The following is a 19,572-nucleotide window of genomic DNA, read 5'->3' on the forward strand; positions in this document are numbered from 1 at the left end:
AATTCAAGCTTCCAAAGTATATTAAGGTGTTCATTAGGAAGAAGTAAGAGGAAGTAAAGGGAGATAAAGAAAGAAGAGATCTCGCTTATTAAAAAAGAAAATTAATAAATAGATAAATTAATAAATAGATAAAAGTGTATTAGAATGCAAGGCGTATAGTATTAGAAAAATTTATAGCATTGAATTTGAATTAAAAATATAGAAAAGAAACCAGATGAGGTAATGATTTTATTTTTCTTTGTTTCATTTCAGGTGGAATTCCACTAAATCTCTGGCGTCACTGAGAATCTGGTGAGTACAATTCCCTTCGAGATTCTTTTGTGACTACTATGTTGAGCTGTTGGTATTTATATTCCCATGGATGGTTTTAAGGGTCCTGTGTGCTTAATGTATGTTTATCTATATATATATATGTATATATATATATATATATATATATATATATATATATATATATATATATATATATATATATATATATGTGTATATATGTATATGTGTGTGTGTGTGTGTGTGTGTGTGTGTGTGACCTAAAAATACCACTTCATTTTCCGACTTGCAGGGACTTCTTTGGGATTAGGGACAGACAGGAGGACTTGGGATTAGGAATAAACAGGAGGACTTGGGATTAGGAGCCGACAGAAGGACCTACCCCATTACTATTCTTCTTGCATTTTGGTACATTTTTATCTATATATTTATTATTTTTTCCCCTTTTTAATAAGTGGTATCTCCTCTTTCTGTATTTCCCTTTACCTCCTCTTACTTCCTCCTAATGAACACCTTAATATTCTTTGGAAGCTTCAGAATTTCAAGTCAGTGGCCCCTTTGGTGGGCTTGTTCCATATGAATAGGTTTCATCTACTAAATAATAATAATAATAATAATAATAATAATAATAATAATAATAATAATAATAATAAATATAAATATAAATATAAATATAAATATAAATATAAATATAAATATAAATATAAATATTAATATTAATATTAATATTAATATTAATATTAATATTAATATTAATATTAATATTAATATTAATATTAATATTAATATTAATATTAATATTAATATTAATATTAATATTAATATTAATATTAATATTAATATTAATATTAATAATAATATTAATAATAATAAATTTCTTCTCTTACAGACTTCTGAAAAAGCTTGACCATTTTATCATGCCTTTATCACCGCCACGACGAAAGATAATGAAAAATTGACTTCATATCTGAAAGAAATTACACCTAAAACATTACTTATGAATATTGGATAAAGGTTTCAGAGAACGTAACTAAATCTGATTACCGAACTTAGACAAATTGCTCTGGTCCACAATTTGTAAGACAATCTTTGAGGATATTGGAACCTGACGAAAATGAGATGGTCCGAAAAATATTAGGCCGTACATATTTAGTTTTCTGAAGAGAAAACTATTGTGCCGGCTTTGTCTGTCCGTCCTCGGATCTTAAAGATTACTGAGGCTAGAGGGCTGCAAATTGGTATGTTGATCATCCACCCTCCAGTCATCAAACATACCGAATTGCAGCCCTGTAGCCTTAGTAGTTTTTATTTTATTTAAGGTTGAAATTAGCCATCATCGTCGTGCGTCTGGCAGTCAACAAAACAGGCCACCACAGCCGGCTGAGAGTTTCATGGGCCGTGGCTGAGAGTTTCATATTCTTCGGCGCATTTTTTACTTTTTATAGTCACTAATTTGGCATTGTGTTGTGAAATGATTATGCAGATGTATTTAGACACCAGCAAGCAATAAAGTTCATATAAAAAAAGATTACATTTGTAATTGACGAGCTTGAACCTACTGCAGCGTGCATATTCATAAGATTATTAGTATTTGCATTTTAATTCGAACTGTATCTGTGATTAAAAGAATACAAATTGAGGATTTATTCATATATACTTGTCTGAGTTCGTTTGACGTGTGTGTTTTATACGAATATTCTTGTATATTCACCAAGGAGCTGACATTTTTAGTTTTCTGAAAACTATTGTGCCGGCTTTGTCTGTCCGTCCGCACTTTTTTCTGTCCGCCCTCAGATCTTACAAACTACTGAGGCTAGAGGGCTGCAATTTGGTATGTTTGATGATTGGAGGGTGGATGATCAACATACCAATTTGCAGCCCTCTAGCCTCAGTAGCTTTTAAGATCTGAGGGCGGACAGATAAAGTGCGGATGGACTGACAAAGCCGGCACAATAGTTTTCCTTACGGAAAGCTTAAACTAACATAAATACTTCGATTACGTCTCTCTCTCTCTCTCTCTCTCTCTCTCTCTCTCTCTCTCTCTCTCTCTCTCTCTCTCTCTCATACTGATACCGAGTTATTTCCACTTGTAAAACTAAAGTGTTTGCTTTCGTAATCTACGTGATTTTTAAAACAGAGATGACTCCTTTGGGTCTTATGACTCTCTCTCTCTCTCTCTCTCTCTCTCTCTCTCTCTCTCTCTCTCTCTCTCTCTCTCTCTCTCTCTCTCTCTCTGTCATGTCTATGAGTAATGATTATGGCTGCCTTGGAATTGAAACGACTTCTGCAAATCGTGGCTCTTGTGAGAGATGAACCCCCGGAGACACTCGGGCGGAGCGGGCACAAGAAAAATCTGTCGGAATTTTACGTCGAGAGAGGGAGAGAGAGAGAGAGAGAGAGAGAGAGAGAGAGAGAGAGAGAGAGAGAGAGAGAGTCAATGTTTTTTGAAAATGACTGGTAGTCTTTATAAAAAGAAGAGAGAGAGAGAGAGAGAGAGAGAGAGAGAGAGAGAGAGAGAGAGAGTTCACTGTATTTTGAAAAGATTGATAGCCCGTAAAATGAGAGAGAGAGAGAGAGAGAGAGAGAGAGAGAGAGAGAGAGAGAGAGAGAGAGTCAGGTGTATTTTGAAAATGATTGATAATCTGTAAAATGAGAGAGAGAGAGAGAGAGAGAGAGAGAGAGAGAGAGAGAGAGAGAGAGAGAGAGAGAGAGAGAGAGAATGTCAATGTATTTTGAAAATGAGTGGTAGTCTTTATAAAGATAGAGAGAGAGAGAGGAGTGATAGTCTTTATAAAATAGAGAGAGAGAGAGAGAGAGAGAGAGAGAGAGAGAGAGAGAGAGAGAGAGAGAGAGAGAGAGAGATCCAAACTACCTTTAAATCGTGTGGAAGTTCTTGTACGGAATGACAGAATGAGAGAAAGCCAAGTACTTGAAAACCAGAATCGTCAACCTTTTAAAAGCAGAGAGAGAGAGAGAGAGAGAGAGAGAGAGAGAGAGAGAGAGAAAGCCTCTCACGTTGAACCTCGTGAATCGTCACACATAGTTTTACAAAATGGCAAATGTCTCCACAAACGATCGGAAGGATATCACATAATGTCTTCGTGAGGGCATTCCACGGAGCCGAATCGCTCCGGCCCCCTTTTCTCATGTAAGGTGAATCCCGTTAATATTCCCGAAGACTTTTAGGGCCAAACGGATGGAGACGAATGGCTTTGTTTTGACGTTTTTCGTGCGGGATTTTGCCGGGCCTGCTTGCCTGCTTGCCTGCTTGCCTGCCGCAGTCAGGGTCCTTTATTTTGCGGTCGGGAAATGCTGAATTTATTGTGGTCGATGTTTCAGTTGTTTGAGTATGAATGCACCTGTATGACTTGTGTCTTGCACTTCATTTAAATTAAAAAAATGTATAAATGTATGTGTTTATATATGTCCATACACTCACATATACATACATACATACATACATATATATACATTATTTCTGAGGTTGAGCGAATTGGGCATTAAGTCATGTGTATATTTATATATACTGATATATGTATATATATATTTATTTATGTATATATATATACACACACACATATATATATATATATATATATATATATATATATATATATATATATATATATATATATATATATATATATACATACTTGTGACATTACAGAAATAATCAACCCACAACCACGTGTGGAAAAGAAATAAATTTCTGACTCACATCAGGATCGAACTCAGGTCTTTCAATTGAAAGGCAAGGGCGCTGCCCACTAGGCCTTACAAGCCATAAAAGAAGTTGGAACGTGAGTGCCACTGCACACAAGGAATTGCCTGGGCAAGCCAACTGCTTGCATACCAGCTGAGGCGGGAAGTTGGGGAAAACACGCTGGTATGCAAGCAGTTTGCTTGCCCAGGTAATTGCTTGTGTGCATTGGCACTCAGGTTCCAACTTCTTTTATGACTTGTAGAAATCTATTACTTTATATATATATATATATATATATATATATATATATATATATATATATATATATATATATATATATATATATATATATATATATATATGTATGTATATATATGTGTGTGTGTGTGTGTATAGATCAATGATCCTCGCTGCTCTGAGGATTGGGAGGAACAAATGAGCATATTTGAGTACGTGTGCTTGTTGTTTTATGGCCCTGTCATTTCTGCAGGGGCTAAATTGATTACAGTACCCCCTGCACACCGTTACCTTACCCACACACCCCCACTGTAGCATATACAATTGGGAAAAAAAATCTCTTCCCGGGAAAATTCATGTAACTTGATGGGTCCAACACTTTTGACAATATACCACGGATTAGGTTTTTTATAAACTGCGGATGTGGTCTTTAGCACTTTTTTGGGACTATATTGTGGATTAAAGGTATTTAAATTTTTTTAATATATTGCGGATTAAAGTTTAAATTTGTTTTATTACAGTAGGATTAAATTCTATTAAATTTTTAAAATATATTGCGGATTAAAGTCTCTAGCATTTTTGGGGCTATATTGCGGATTGAAGTATTTAAATTTTTTTAATATGTTGCGGATTAAAGTTTTTTTTTTATTGTCGATTAAAGTCTTAAATATTTTTAATATATTGCTGATTAAAGTCTTAATTTTTTTTAATACTTTATGGATTAAATTCTTTACATGTTTTTAATATATTGCGGATTAAAGTCGTTAAATTTTTTTTAATATATTGGGATTAAAGTCTTAACATTTTTTATATATTGCTGATTAGTCTTAATTTTTTTTAATATTTTTGGATTAAATTATTTTTAATATTTGCATTTTACGTCAATATATTCTGGATTAAAGTATTAATTTTTTTTATATTGTGGATTAAAGTATTAAATTTTTTTTAATATATTGTGGATTAAAGTAATAATTTTTTTATATATTGTGGATTACAATTTTTTATATATTGTAGATTAAAGTCTTTAGAATTTTTTTTAATATATTGCGGTTTAAAGTCTTTAATTTTTTTTTTGTATTTTGCATATTAAAAAATTTTTTTTTATTGTGTTTAGTACTTTAGCCCCTGATGGGATCTTTAAAATCTTTTTCAGTATATTTGACTGTTTAGGGGTTACTACTAAAAGGCGAAATATATTTTAACCCCAGGGCTAGTACTAATCACGGCAAAACAGTGTAGATGAATCATTGTTTCACTGTGTTTAGTACTAGCCCCTGAGGGGTCAAATGTGTTTTTGCTGTGTTTAGTACTAGCCCCTGAGGGTCAAATGTGTTTTGCTGTGTTTAGTACTAGCCCCTGATGGGTCAAATGTGTCTTTGCTGTGTTTAGTACTAGTCCCTGAAGGGTCAAATGTGTTTTCGTTGTGTTTAGTACTAGCCCCTGGGGGGTCAAATGTGTTTTGCCGTGTTTAGTACTAGCCCCTGGGGGATCAAATGCACCTAGGGACATTTGATCCCCCCGGGGTATAGTACGGAACATAACAAAATAAATTTGACCCCTCAGGAGGCTAGTACTAAACACAGCAAAATACATTTAAACCCCAGGGGCTAGTATTAAGCACGGCGAAACAGTGCAGGTGAATCACTGTTTCGCCGTGTTCAGTACTAGCCCTTAGGGATCAAATGTTCTCAAGTGAGTCGCTCATTTCACAAGTTCCCTAGGGATTTCGCGAAATCCCTGAGATTTCACATATTCCCTAGGGATTTCCCGAAATACCTGAGATTTCACATATTCCCTGTAACGACGTTCACAGGAAGAATAGGGATCTGTCACCTTCATTTCGAAAACTGCTCTCGACCACGAAAAAAATAATCCCAGCCATCTTTTCTGCTCAATAAAATCCTTTCATGTTCCAAATTTACAGTCATTGAGCCCATAACAGTGAAGTGGTCCAGTGGTTATCCACTGACCCTTGAAAGCTTAGTGGATGGTGTTTTTTTTTATTGACAGTAAGAAATACAGAAAGATAATAATGAACATTTGAGTAAACATCAAAATATTATGTGTATACGATTGAATTTGGATCTGAGGTTATAATATTCGACAAACACTGAATGAGAATTAAGTTTCATGTTTGTAGAGGGGTTGATAGATTGGGATGTAAGATCTGGCGTCGCAGCAGAAAAGGTCATAATATATATTACATATGTATATATATATATATATTATATTATATATATAATGTATAAATATTTATATATATATATATATATATATATATATATATATATATATATACACACACATATACATTATATATATATATATATATATATATATATATAAATATATTATATATTATATATATACATATACACACACACATACATACAAACATTGAACATGAACATATTATACTTTTAGCTCCATTCCTGTTAAAACGCTCAGAAATTTATTGCGCCGGAAGGATTATATAAAATGTTTCATCAGCTTGAGTCCCGGTATATATTTTTAAAAGGTTTATCTATTATTCAGGTCCATTTGTTCATTTCCTTTTTGGGGGACATTGTTTTATATTTTGTTCCTTTCGTGCTTTTAGAATTGTACCTGCGTTCAGAGGTTGCTTGTTGAGAGAGAGAGAGAGAGAGAGTTGAAACACTGAGTGACAACTCCACCCCTTCCAAATATCACATTAACTTTGGTAGAAATCGATAATAGAAATATGATGATATGTCGATATAGAAACCACAGTTCCCCTGATACAAAATATACTGATTCATAGAGCAACTGCAAAAGGTTTTAGCTCCTCCTGTTACACCTTTTCAAACGTTCTTACTGTCAATTTCCCTGTCAGCGCTGAATGACCTAATTATCATGGGTCCTAGCCTTGGGCCTAAATTCTATATTCTATTCGATTCTATAAAAAAATATAGGAACCCTTTGTGTAGTTTCACCAATCTTAGATTTAGTGAGGAAATTTAATGATCAAATTAGCCAGTGTCCATTGAGGCTCTTATTTGTTATCTGTTGCGAGGCCTTGCTAATTGCAATCCCTGTTGATTGATGATGATAATGATAATTGCAATTAACAGGGATTAATTGAACCCGTGCCATTGAATGCTTGAATTGAATATGCATGGCTAATAGGCATGCGTTAGTTTTTATACACTAAATAGCTCATGAACTCAAAATTAGAAATGATTTAAAGACTGTAGCATTATTCGAGTTTTCAGTTTTCTGTAAAAGAAAACTATTGCGCCGGCTTTGTCTGTCCGTCCGCACTTTTTGTGTCCGCCCTCAGAGCTTAAAAACTACTGAGGCTAGAGGGCTTCAAATTGGTATGTTGATCATCCACCCTCCAGTCATGAAACATAAGAAATTGCAGCCATCTAGCCTCAGTAGTTTTGATTTTATTTAAGGTTAAAGTTAGCCATGATCGTACTTCTGCCAACGATATAGGACAGGCCACCACCAGGCCGTGGTTAAAGTTTCATGGGCCGCTGCTCATACAGCATTATACCGAGACCACCGAAAGATAGATCTATTTTCTGGTGGAATAATGATTTTGTGATATTCTTGTGATTTGCAAGTTTTGATTATCTTGTGGCCTGGCTTAATACCATATCATCATCATCATCATTTGTTTGTTTATTCATGGATTTGTTTTATTCTCTGGATTTGTTGTTACTCTCTCTCTCTCTCTCTCTCTCTCTCTTAGTGGTTCTTCTCACCATTAAATTTGATGCTGATGGGATATAAAACAGAATATATGTGGCACTTCTTTTAGCCAAACTTCTGGTAAAAATGTTGAAAATCTGAGTCTCTCTCTCTCTCTCTCTCTCTCTCTCTCTCTCTCTCTCTCTCTCTCTCTCTCTCTCTCTCTCTCTCTCTCTCTAGAAATAAAGAAGTTGTAGCACTAACAGTTCTGTGTAGTAAACTTTTTATTTTATCCATTGTAATAATGTCTTGAAATTCATCTTGTAATCTCTTAATCATTCTTTTTCCTTCTATTGTCATCATGTAATTTTGTAATCACTATACCTTGGGATTAACCTACAGTGAAGCCGAATTATAATTGATAAATGCATCTTCTCCCTCCGGGGAGATAAAATTATCAGTTGTAATTCCTCCTTGGATTTTGATTATTCCCAAGATACATTAATTGATTTTTTTGGCTTTTATCAGAAGTATTCATTGATCCACGACAGTGCATCAATTAGCACCTCGTCCAAAGGTAATTTTTAAAGGTGGAATTGGTGATTTGAATATTCAGATTTGTTAGTCATTTTATTATTATTATTATTATTATTATTATTATTATTATTATTATTATTATAATTATTATTATAATTATTATTATTATTATTATTATTATTATTATTATTATTATTATTATTATTATTATTCAGAAGATGAAACCTATTCACATGGAACAAGCCCACCAAAGGGGCCATTGGCTTGAAATTCAAGCTTCCAAAGAATGTGGTATTCATTAGGAAGAAGTAAGAAGAGGTAAAGTGAAATACAGAAAGAAGAAATCCCACTTATCAAAAAAGAATAAAAAATTAATAAATAGATAAATAGATAAAAAAAGTATTAAAATGCAAGAAGAATAGTATTAGGGCAGTAATGCATTGCATTTTCTCTTGAACTTCTGAAGAAGTTCCAACTGCACGACGTCCTCAGTAGCGAGGCTTCCACAGCCCAACAGACTGTCAGTGTCAGTATTCCCATCTTCCATTCCCAGCAATGTCTGCTACTATCCCTCAGCGAGAAATAATAAGTAATTTGAACGTCCCTTGGAGCGAGGCAGGATGCCTCCATGACACTGGGGCTTCATTTTACAGTTTGTGAGCAGATCTGTTGGCCACTTTTACTTATTCTGGATCTTTCTGAGAACCAGGGCAATGAATTGAGCCTGTAAAACTTATTACTTGGAATTTATATAAAATATGAGTTCATTGGTAGATTGTTATTATTATGATTATGATTTTATTACAATACTTGTTATTTTTGGGTATTATGCCGTGACGCCAATAAACTCATTCAGTTCTGACGTTCCAAACTGCTTCCCATCGGAGGGTAATAAATTGGGGATTATCGCGGATGAAAGTATATGCAGGATATCGCAGCGTACTTTACAGAAATTGCTTGCATTTTGCGCATGATTCGTTGCATATAATTCTCTCTCTCTCTCTCTCTCTCTCTCTCTCTCTCTCTCTCTCTCTCTCTCTCTCTCCTTGTCAGTTGTAGTCACGGCTTTGAATTTTTGTATATTTCTTCAGAACAAAGTCATGTAATTTTTTGTGTTTTGTTTAAAGGTTATGAATCCCTATTTCCCAAGATCCATATATATATATATATATATATATATATATATATATATATATATATATATATATATATATATATATATATATATATATATATATATATATATATATATATATATATGTATTTTTTCACATTTCACCACTACTCGAGTTTTTGCCCTGAAACGAACCCGGGTCCCAGATCGCAAGTTCGAACTTCCCAAAAGCGAACGGCCGGTTAATCCTTTTGCTGTACCTCCGTTCATATTCTCTTTCTTCCACCTTACTTTCCTCAGCCCTCTCCTAACAGTTGATTCACAGTGCAACTGCTTCAGAGGTTTTCCTCCTGTTACACCTTTCAAACCTTCCTACTGTCAGTTTCCGTTTCAGCTTTGAATGACCTCATAGGTCCAAGCGCTTGGGGTTTGGCCTAAATTCTGCTATATTCTGTCCTGTTCAGTAAACCCCGTTGTTGACGATTCTGCCCCGCGGCAGAACTTTCATTTCTGTCGCCCCCTTTAATCCGATTGTTAGATGAAAATGGGTTGTTTAACAATGGAAATAGAATATTGGACTTTGTTATTCGTTTTTGATGAGGTTTTGTTTCAAAGTTCAGGAACCAATGGATGTTTGATTTTAGTTTTCTGTGGAAGAAAACTATTGTGCCGGCTTTGTCTGTCCGTCCGCACTTTTTTTTCTGTCCGCCCTCAGATCTTGAAAACCACTGAGGCTAGGGGGCTGCAAATTGGTACGTTGATCATCCACCCTCCAATCATCAAGCATACCAAATTGCAGCCCTCTAGCCTCGGTAGTTTTTATTTTATTTGAGGTGAAAATTAACCTTGGATCGTGCTTCTGGCACTGCTATAGGTACCAACAACACAGGCCGCCACCGGGCAGTGGCTGAAAGTTTCATGGGCCTTGGCTGAGAGTTTCTTACAGCATTTTACGCTGTACAGAAAACTTGAATGCGCGAGGAAACTTCGGTGCATTTTTTACTTGAGGGGGCGGTTGCTCAGTTTAATAAAGTGTTTTGCTTCTCATTTTTCACCTGGTTTGTTAATTTGGAAATGATTTCGCTAAGAGGGATATTGAACTACATTTTGTTTTTATTTTTGTTTATTATGTATATGTCACGTAACTTCCTGGTTTTATTGTTCTTTATTATGTATTGTGCCTTCAGGTTTATGACAATATTATCAACATACTTCTCTCTCTCTCTCTTCTCTCTATATATCTATATATCTATATCTCTATATATATATATATATATATATATATATATATATATATATATATATGTATGTATGTATATATATGTATGTATGTATGTATGTATGTATGTATGTATGTATGTATAGCCATCTATTCGGTGCCTTCATGTTTTTCACATTATTATCATCACGCGCGCTCTCCCTCCCTCTCTCTCTCTCTCTCTCTCTCTCTCTCTCCCCGTGTGTTTAGGGAATATTTTCACAAAATCTATATCTATAAAAATGGATATATGTGTGTGTGTCTATGTGCCAGCATAACTCTAAAACACATTGAACAATTTCAACCAAACTTCGTATACAAGTGACTTACTATCAAGAAATTAGCACTGTGGGGTTAAGACATCATTAGCCCAAAAGGGGATGGGGGTGGGGTGGAAAGGGCTTCCCTGAAACGGGGCTGGCTATGTCCGTAGACTTAGTAACTTTACGAATTTATCATACCTAATTTCGTACCTAATTTCGGTATACATATGACTTACTATCTGGAAAAGAATACTGTGGGTAAGACATCAATGGCACCAAAGTTGGGTGACAGAGAGAGAGAGAGAGAGAGAGAGAGAGAGAGAGAGAGAGAGAGAGATTAGAGGGGGTGTTAGGAGAAGAAAAAGGAAAGAGACTGGGAGGGTTAGAGAGAGAGAGAGAGAGAGAGAGAGAGAGAGAGAGAGAGAGAGAGAGAGAGAGAGGAAGAGGAAGTGAGAGAGAAAGAGTAGAGGGTGTGTTATGGAAGAGAGAGAGAGAGAGAGAGAGAGAGTAGAGGGTGTGTTAGGGAGGAGAAAGAGGGAAAAAAGTGAAGAGAGAGAGAGAGAGAAAACTTTAGCAGTTGTCATTCAGAGTTATCCCGAGCATCGCCGGACTGGTCAGCTAGTTTTTCATATAAAACAAAAGCGTAAACGAATAACTATATTTCTGACATGGACATGACATCCCCTCTCTCTCTCTCTCTCTCTCTCTCTCTCTCTCTCTCTCTCTCTCTCTCTCTCTGAAATTATACGCTCCCAGTTTTAAATTCTGTCGTGTAAAAAGATTAAAACTTCATCACGCGGAGAGAGAAAAGGTGGGGGTGAACGCAAAGTACCCGAGCCCAGGATGCCTATGCGAAAGAATAGACTCCAACTGGGATAATTGAAAAGGGGCCGAAGGGGACTGAAATTGCCTAAAAAAAAGAGAGACGAGAAATATCGTTTGAAATGTCTGTTTGCATTTAGGAGAAAATGCTTTGTGGAATGGCTGAGTTCTCGAGGTGACTTTTTTTTTATGTTTTGTCGCGAGTTGAAAACGCTGTGGTGTAAAACTTACCCGCTTCGGATTGGTGTTGGTCTGTACCAATAAGTTCGTTCTTTTTATTTTATTGGGAAAGGCTCTCTCTCTCTCTCTCTCTCTCTCTCTCTCTCTCTCTCTCTCTCTCTCTCTCTCTCTCTCTCTCTCATGCAAAAGTGTAAACGTTTCTTTTTGCTCTATAAGGGCTTTTAAAACGAGTATTTCTGTGTTAAAGTATAAACAAGTAAGAAATGCGTCGAAGTTTCTTCGGCGCAATCGAGTTTTCTGTACAGCCACTACATCCTATAATCAAGGCCACCGAAAATAGATCTATCTTTCGGTGGTCTCGGTATAAAGCTGTATGAGCCGTGGCCCATGAAACTTCAACCACGGCCCGGTGGTGGCCTGGCCTATATCGTTGCCAGAAGCACGATCATGGCTAACTCTAACCTGAAATAAAATAAAAACTACTGAGGCTAGATGGCTGCAATTCAGTATGCTTGATGATTGGAGGGTGGATGATCAACATACCAATTTGCAGCCCTCTAGCCTCAGTAGTCTTTAAGATCTGAGGGCGGACAGAAAAAGTCCGGACGGACAGACAAAGCCGGCACAATAGAGTTCATAAGATTCCACGAAATAAAGTATATATATATATATATATTATATATATATATATATATATATATATATATATATATATATATATATATATATATATATATATATATATATATATATATATATATATATTTATGATAACTGCAAAGCGTCCCTTCTCTGTTAACACTTCATGAGGAGAAAGGGAAGATGCAGAATGAACGTGTAATGTAATAGAGCAGCAGTGTACGACTGACGCAGGGAGCTAATATGATTATATTATAACTTTTGAAATTTGCGAAATAGCGAGGAAGGAAATATATATATATGTATGCAATACTTAGGGTTCGTTGTTTTTGCTTTTATTATCGTTAAAGTGGATGGTAGACAATTGCACGCTCTCTCTCTCTCTCTATATATATATATATATATATATTTATATATATATTCATATATATATATATATATATATATATATATATATATATATATATATATATATATATATATATATATACCTTTGTACAACTTCAGTGAATGGAACCTTATTAACTCTATTTGTGTGGAATATTATTAACTCTATATTGTCTGGTCCGTCCGCGGGTTCGTTTCCCGCTACCGGACATCGCAATTGCTTCATACTTCTTGCGCTTGGATCCAAGGCTTCGTAGTGACAAGCGTATCCCCAAAAAAGCGCGAAGGATTCGAGAAGTTAAGAGGGCATTGTGACTTACAATTACATACGTATCTGGTAAAGAGTGATCAGTAGATTCTCTATATATTATTACTATTATAATGTTCTTTACTCTTAAACCTCTAATATATTCTCTGGAATGAGATTGTTGGTGTAACTCGGTAACTCCCAGCAACCGATGCTGCCTGTGCTGTTGAACTGAGTTGAATGGAGAATTTAGGCTAAAGGACAAACATTGGAACCAATGAGGGCATTCAGCGCTGCAACGGAAAGTGACAGTAAAAGTTTAAAAGGCGTATAACAAGAGGAAAACCTCAAATCAGTTGCACTATGAATCAATTGTTAGGAGAGGGTTGAGGAAAGTAAGATGGCAGAAAGAGAATATGAAAGGAGGTACAATAAAAGGCTTCCCCTTCTTCTGAGTTTTCGTATTTTTACTTAGTATTTTCACATCATCGCGCCAGATTGAAATGGGGAATTGAACTAATTCCCGAAAGCTCTCTGTACAGATTTATTTTCCAATGTATTTGTACAAGTACATAACTGTGGATTTGTTTCTCCATTCAAGTTTATGTATCGATATTTTCAAATACATTTTATACGTATTATAAATTTGTTAGTAAATGCTCTGTTGCGTGTATTGAATAGACAGCGTTCACCAAAAAATAATAAAAAAACAAGTAAAAAATGCTCCGAAGAAACTGTTTTCTGTACAGCGTATAATCAAGGCCGCCGAAAACAGATCTATCTTTCGGTGGTCTCGGTATAATGCTGTATGAGCCGCGGCCCATGAAACTTCAACCACGACCCGGTGGTGGCCTTCAACCTTGAATAAAATAAAAACTACAGAGGCTTGAGGGCTGCAATTTGGTATGTTTGATGACTGGAGGGTGGATGACCAACATACCAATTTGCAGCCCTCTAACCTCAGTAGTTTTCAAGATCTGAGGGCGGGCAGAAAAAAGTACGGACGGGCAGACAAAGCCGGCACAGCAGTTTTCTTTTCAGAAAACCAAAAAAGGGCGTTTGGGAAATATAGCTTGTCAAGTGTCGGAGCAAAACTTGCACAGGCGAGAGTGAGCGCGTGAGAAAAGAAACGCTTGTTCTTTATATTCCGTGACACTTACGAAATTTTTTTCACATATTTTTCTGTTTTTATTTTATTTTTCCATATCTTTCTGTTCCGAAAACAAAAGCCCGTTTATTTTCGTGTCAACAGGACGTCCTCCATAGAATGAATAAAAGGGAATTCGAACTATTTTTGTTTTTTGGAGGTAGGAACCGGGGGATTAATATTTGCTTTGTTGTATTGACATAGTTTTGATATTGACATGACTTCCTAATTTGCAGTCTTGCTATTGACATGACTTCCTAGTTGGCAGTCTTGCTATTGACATGACTTCCTAATTTGCAGTCTTGCTATTGACATGACTTCGTAATTTGCAGTCTTGCTATTGACATGACTTCCTAATTTGCAGTCTTGATATTGATGACTTCCTAATTTGCAGTCTTGCTGTTGACATGACTTCCTGATTTGCAGTCTTGCTATTGACATGACTTCCTAATTTGCAGTGTTGCTATTGACATGACTTCCTAATTTGCAGTCTTGCTGTTAACTTGACTTCTTAATTTGCAGTCTTGCTGTTAACATGACTTCTTAATTTGCAGTGTTGCTATTGACATGACTTCCTAATTTGCAGTCTTGCTATCCACCCTCTCCTAACAATTATTTCGTAGTGCAACTGCTTTGAGGTTTTCCTCCTGTTACACTTCTCAAACCTTTCTACTGTCGATTCTCATACCAAAGCAGAATAACCTCATAGGTCCCAGAGCTTGGCCTTGGGCCAGAATTCTATATTCCATTGTCTTGCTTTTTCTTTGGAACCATCCACTCTTTTGGGGAAACACACTTACACACACACTTACATATTTAGGATCATTGTCCATGTGATTCAGTGGCTTGCCAGTATTGTCCTGAAACAATTTGCCTTAAAGGGACCGGGTTGAAATCCTCCGAAATACTCCCTTCGGCCAATATCCTGCAAAAATCCATCCTACTTTAGTTGACCTAAGTGATGAATTTGGTGCCTGTAAGTTAGTGTGCTCTAAAGGATTGCTGCAGTAAGGAGTGAAAATAAGTAAAGTAATATAAATAATAAAGCTTAATGTATGTATATATATATATATATATATATATATATATATATATATATATATATATATATATATATATATATATATATATATATATATATAACTGGCATGTCACTGAAATTCCCATTAATACTCTCACATCAGTGCGTCCAGGACACTTTTGAGAGAGAGAGAGAGAGAGAGAGAGAGAGAGAGAGAGAGAGAGAGAGAGATAGAGAGATTCCCTATGAGAAAACTATCCCCATTTTAATCTTGTTTGGTGTTGAGGAGAGAGGAGAGAGAGAGAGAGAGAGAGAGAGAGAGTGTGAGTTTCCCTAAGAGAAAAATATCCTCATTTTAATCTTGTACACCCCTGAGAAAAAAATATGCTCATTTTAATCTTGTTTGGTGTACTCTCTCTCTCTCTCTCTCTCTCTCTCTCTCTCTCTCTCTCTCTCTCTCTCTCTCCCCCCAAAAGAGCCCTGTCCTTCCTGCACTGGGCAGTGAGCATTGAAAGAAATTCTCATCATCAGGGTGACAGGTGTCAGGAGGCTTCCAGAAAAAAAAAAAACTTTTCCCCCATTTTTTTTTTATTTAGTGGCCTTATTTTTTTCCTCTAAAGACCCGGCGTAGGACAGGGAACTCAAATTGACAACAAGAAAAAAAAAATGAGATGAAATGTTTTAAAAATGATCATGAAATGTCCATTTACATTTGAAGGTTGAAAAAAAAATTCGTTTTTTTGCAGTCCTTGTTATTTTAAGAATGTACTGTCGAACTTCATGCAGACTCGTTCGTACGCTTGTGTGTTTGCAAGCATGATTCCTCACCCCCTTTCTCACTTGTGATCGAGAATATTCTATAATATATAATCAAATCCAGGTGGATCTTTCTTGTTTGTCCGCCCCGGGTGGGTAGGGGATTGGGAGGGTAGGGGAGACATGACACATCCACCCTCCTCCTACAAAACCTGTTTGTTCACCCTGGGTGGAGGCATGATAGGTAAAGGATTGGGAGGGTAGGGAAGACTTGACACATCCACCCTCCTCCTGAAAACCTGTTTGTCCACCCCGGGTGGGGGCATGATAGGTATGGGATTGGGAAGGTAGGGGGAGACATGACACATCCACCCTCCTCCTACAAAACCTGTTTGTCCACCTCGGGTGTGGTTGGGGTAGGTAGGGGATTGGGAGGGTAGGGGAGACATGACACATCCACCCTCCTGCAAACCTGTTTGTCCACCCTGGGGGCGGGGTATGTACGGGATTGGGATGGTAGGGGAGAAATGACACATCCACCCTCCTTCTGCAAACCTGTTTGTCCACCCCAAGGCATGGATTAAGTGGATATAACAGGCAGCCCCGAGTTCCAGTGCAGCGTAGCACGCTCCATCAAGCTCCTTCCCATATAAAAGAAGAAAATCGAATACTGGCGTTGCAGTAATTACGGTCATTAGCATTTTTCACACACGCGGAATTGCACATTCATAATTTCCACTCGTCGGCGCTGCCGGCGGAAATGAGAGGCGGCACTTTTCGTCCTCGCCTCCTGATTGGCTGAATTAAGAGACCCTCCGCTGCCAGAAAATTATAAATTTAGGGGTTTTGGGGGGGCGGGTTGTTTTTCCAGAGAGCTATCTCGGGTGGTTGTGGATGAAGGAAGGAGTTGTTGGTGGAGAATTGTTGTATAGGTTGTACGTGTGTTCTTTCGTTTCGATTTGGAGTTTCCTCTAATGTAGTTTTATATATATATATATATATATATATATATATATATATATATATATATATATATATATATTTATATATATATATATATATATATATATATATATATATATATATATATATATATATATATATATATATATATATATATATATATATGTATATATAATGTTTTATTTGATAAAACAATCATTTCCTGTTATTTTTATCATTTTGTATAAAACATTATTGATAAAACAATCTTCTTACTTTTTATGTTTATATTACAGTTTAATAAAATCCGGTTTAATAAAATCCGGTTTCAAAAAAAAAAAACGAACTTCCTGAGAATCAAAAGATTAACCTAGGGTTGTTTTATGAGAGAGAGAGAGAGAGAGAGAGAGAGAGAGAGAGAGAGAGAGAGAGAGAGAGTGGAATCACAGATACTCATTCATTGGTGTGGATTTTCTGTGATAGGATTGCGCCGGGTAATCCGGATTATTTGCTCCTCATGTCTTCATGGAGCTCAGAATCTCTCTCTCTCTCTCTCTCTCTCTCTCTCTCTCTCTCTCTCTCTCTCAGCGCACCCACAACGTTATTTAGTTTTTTGCCGGATTTCTGGAGGTGAAACTTTTTGTGAAGATCTGAATACGTTATTATATACATACATACATACATACATACATACATACATACATACATACATACATACATACATATATGTGTGTGTTTATATATATATAAATATGTGTATATATATACTGATGAAACAGAACTTTATATATATAAATACATGTATATACATATACAAACATACATGTATGTATATATACATACATATTGTATATATGTATATATATATATATATATATATATATATATATATATATATATATATATATATATATATATATATATATAAATATATATATATATATATATATATATATATATATATATATATATATATATATATATATATATATATATATATATATATATATATATAGCATTCAGTAACATATTCACAGAAACGTTGGCAAAATATGTTTATGAAACAACTTTTATACAGCTTTGTTTGCTGCCACATTTTTTCACATATTGGCAACCCTGATGACTGCAGGATTTCGCATGGGATATATATATATTAAATATTCAGAATGTCGGTGCTTGATAAAGGCAAATTGAAATCATTTTGTGATTTGTATACACGAACTCTTCTTTGGATTAACGTGAAATGTTTATATATAAATGAAATAATCATATGCGTTCGTGATTCATATGTATTCAGTGCAAATACCAGTCTGAATATTCATTTTCCCCTTGATATGTGAAAGTTTTTTGAGTTCGTGATTTCCAGATTTATTTTCATTTTACTTCCGTTCCTGTTTTCCTCGCATATCATATATGGTTCTGTTTTCCCCTCATTTTACTATGGTTCTGTTTTCCCCTCATTTCACGTATGGTTCTGTTTTCCCCTCATTTCACGTATGGTTCTGTTTTCCCCTCATTTCACGTATGGTTCTGTTTTCCCCTCATTTTACGATGGTTCTGTTTTCCCCTCATTTTACGTATGGTTCTGTTTTCCCCTCATTTTACGTATGGTTCTGTTTTCCCCTCATTTCACGTATGGTTCTGTTTTCCCTCATTTTACGTATGGTTCTGTTTTCCCCTCATTTCACGCGTGGTTCTGTTTTCCCCTCATTTCACGCGTGGTTCTGTTTTCCCCTCATTTCACACGTGGTTCTGTTTTCCCCTCATTTCACACGTGGTTCTGTTTTCCCCTCATTTCACATGTGGTTCTGTTTTCCCCTCATTTCACCTATGTTTCTGTTTTCCCCTCATTTCACATATGGTTCTGTTTCCCCTATATTTCACATATGGTTCTGTTCCCCTACATTTCACACATGGTTCTGTTTTCCCCTCATTTCACATATGGTCCTGTTCCCCTACATTTCACACATGGTTCTGTTTTCCCCTACATTTCACACATGGTCCCGTTTTGCACTCATTTCACATACGGTCATATTTTCCCCTCATTTCACATATGGTTCTGCTTTCCCCTCATTTCACATATTGTCCTGTTTTCCCCTCATTTCACATATGGTTCTGTTTTCCCCTCGTTTCACATTTGATTCGATTTTCCCCTCATTTCACATTTGGTTCTGTTTCCCCTCATTTCACATATGGTTCTGTTTCCCCCTCATTTCACGTATGGTTCTGTTTCCCCCTCATTTCACATGCTCTGTTTTCCCATAATTTCACATATGATTCTGTTTTCCCCTCTTTTTATCGCCTGGTTCTACTTTTCCATTTTTCATATTCGTTTTCCCATTATTTTTTACGTTAGGACAATAATATAACAGAGAGAAAACAGAGAGAAGTA

The 19,572-nt window shown here is 35.8% G+C and overlaps 1 protein-coding gene across 1 annotated transcript in view; it reads left to right on the forward strand.

The window, feature by feature from the left end:
- LOC136852835 (transmembrane protein 72-like) overlaps positions 1 to 19,572 on the forward strand; it is a 233,908-nt gene that overhangs the window by 88,253 nt on the left and 126,083 nt on the right. Inside the window, exon 3 of the mRNA XM_067127739.1 lies at positions 253 to 291. The gene's annotated coding sequence lies outside the window, so the exon portion shown is untranslated. The remainder of the gene's footprint in view (positions 1 to 252; positions 292 to 19,572) is intronic.

The sequence above is a fragment of the Macrobrachium rosenbergii genome, chromosome 26, assembly GCF_040412425.1.
Source record: "Macrobrachium rosenbergii isolate ZJJX-2024 chromosome 26, ASM4041242v1, whole genome shotgun sequence".
Lineage (NCBI taxonomy): Eukaryota > Metazoa > Arthropoda > Malacostraca > Decapoda > Palaemonidae > Macrobrachium > Macrobrachium rosenbergii.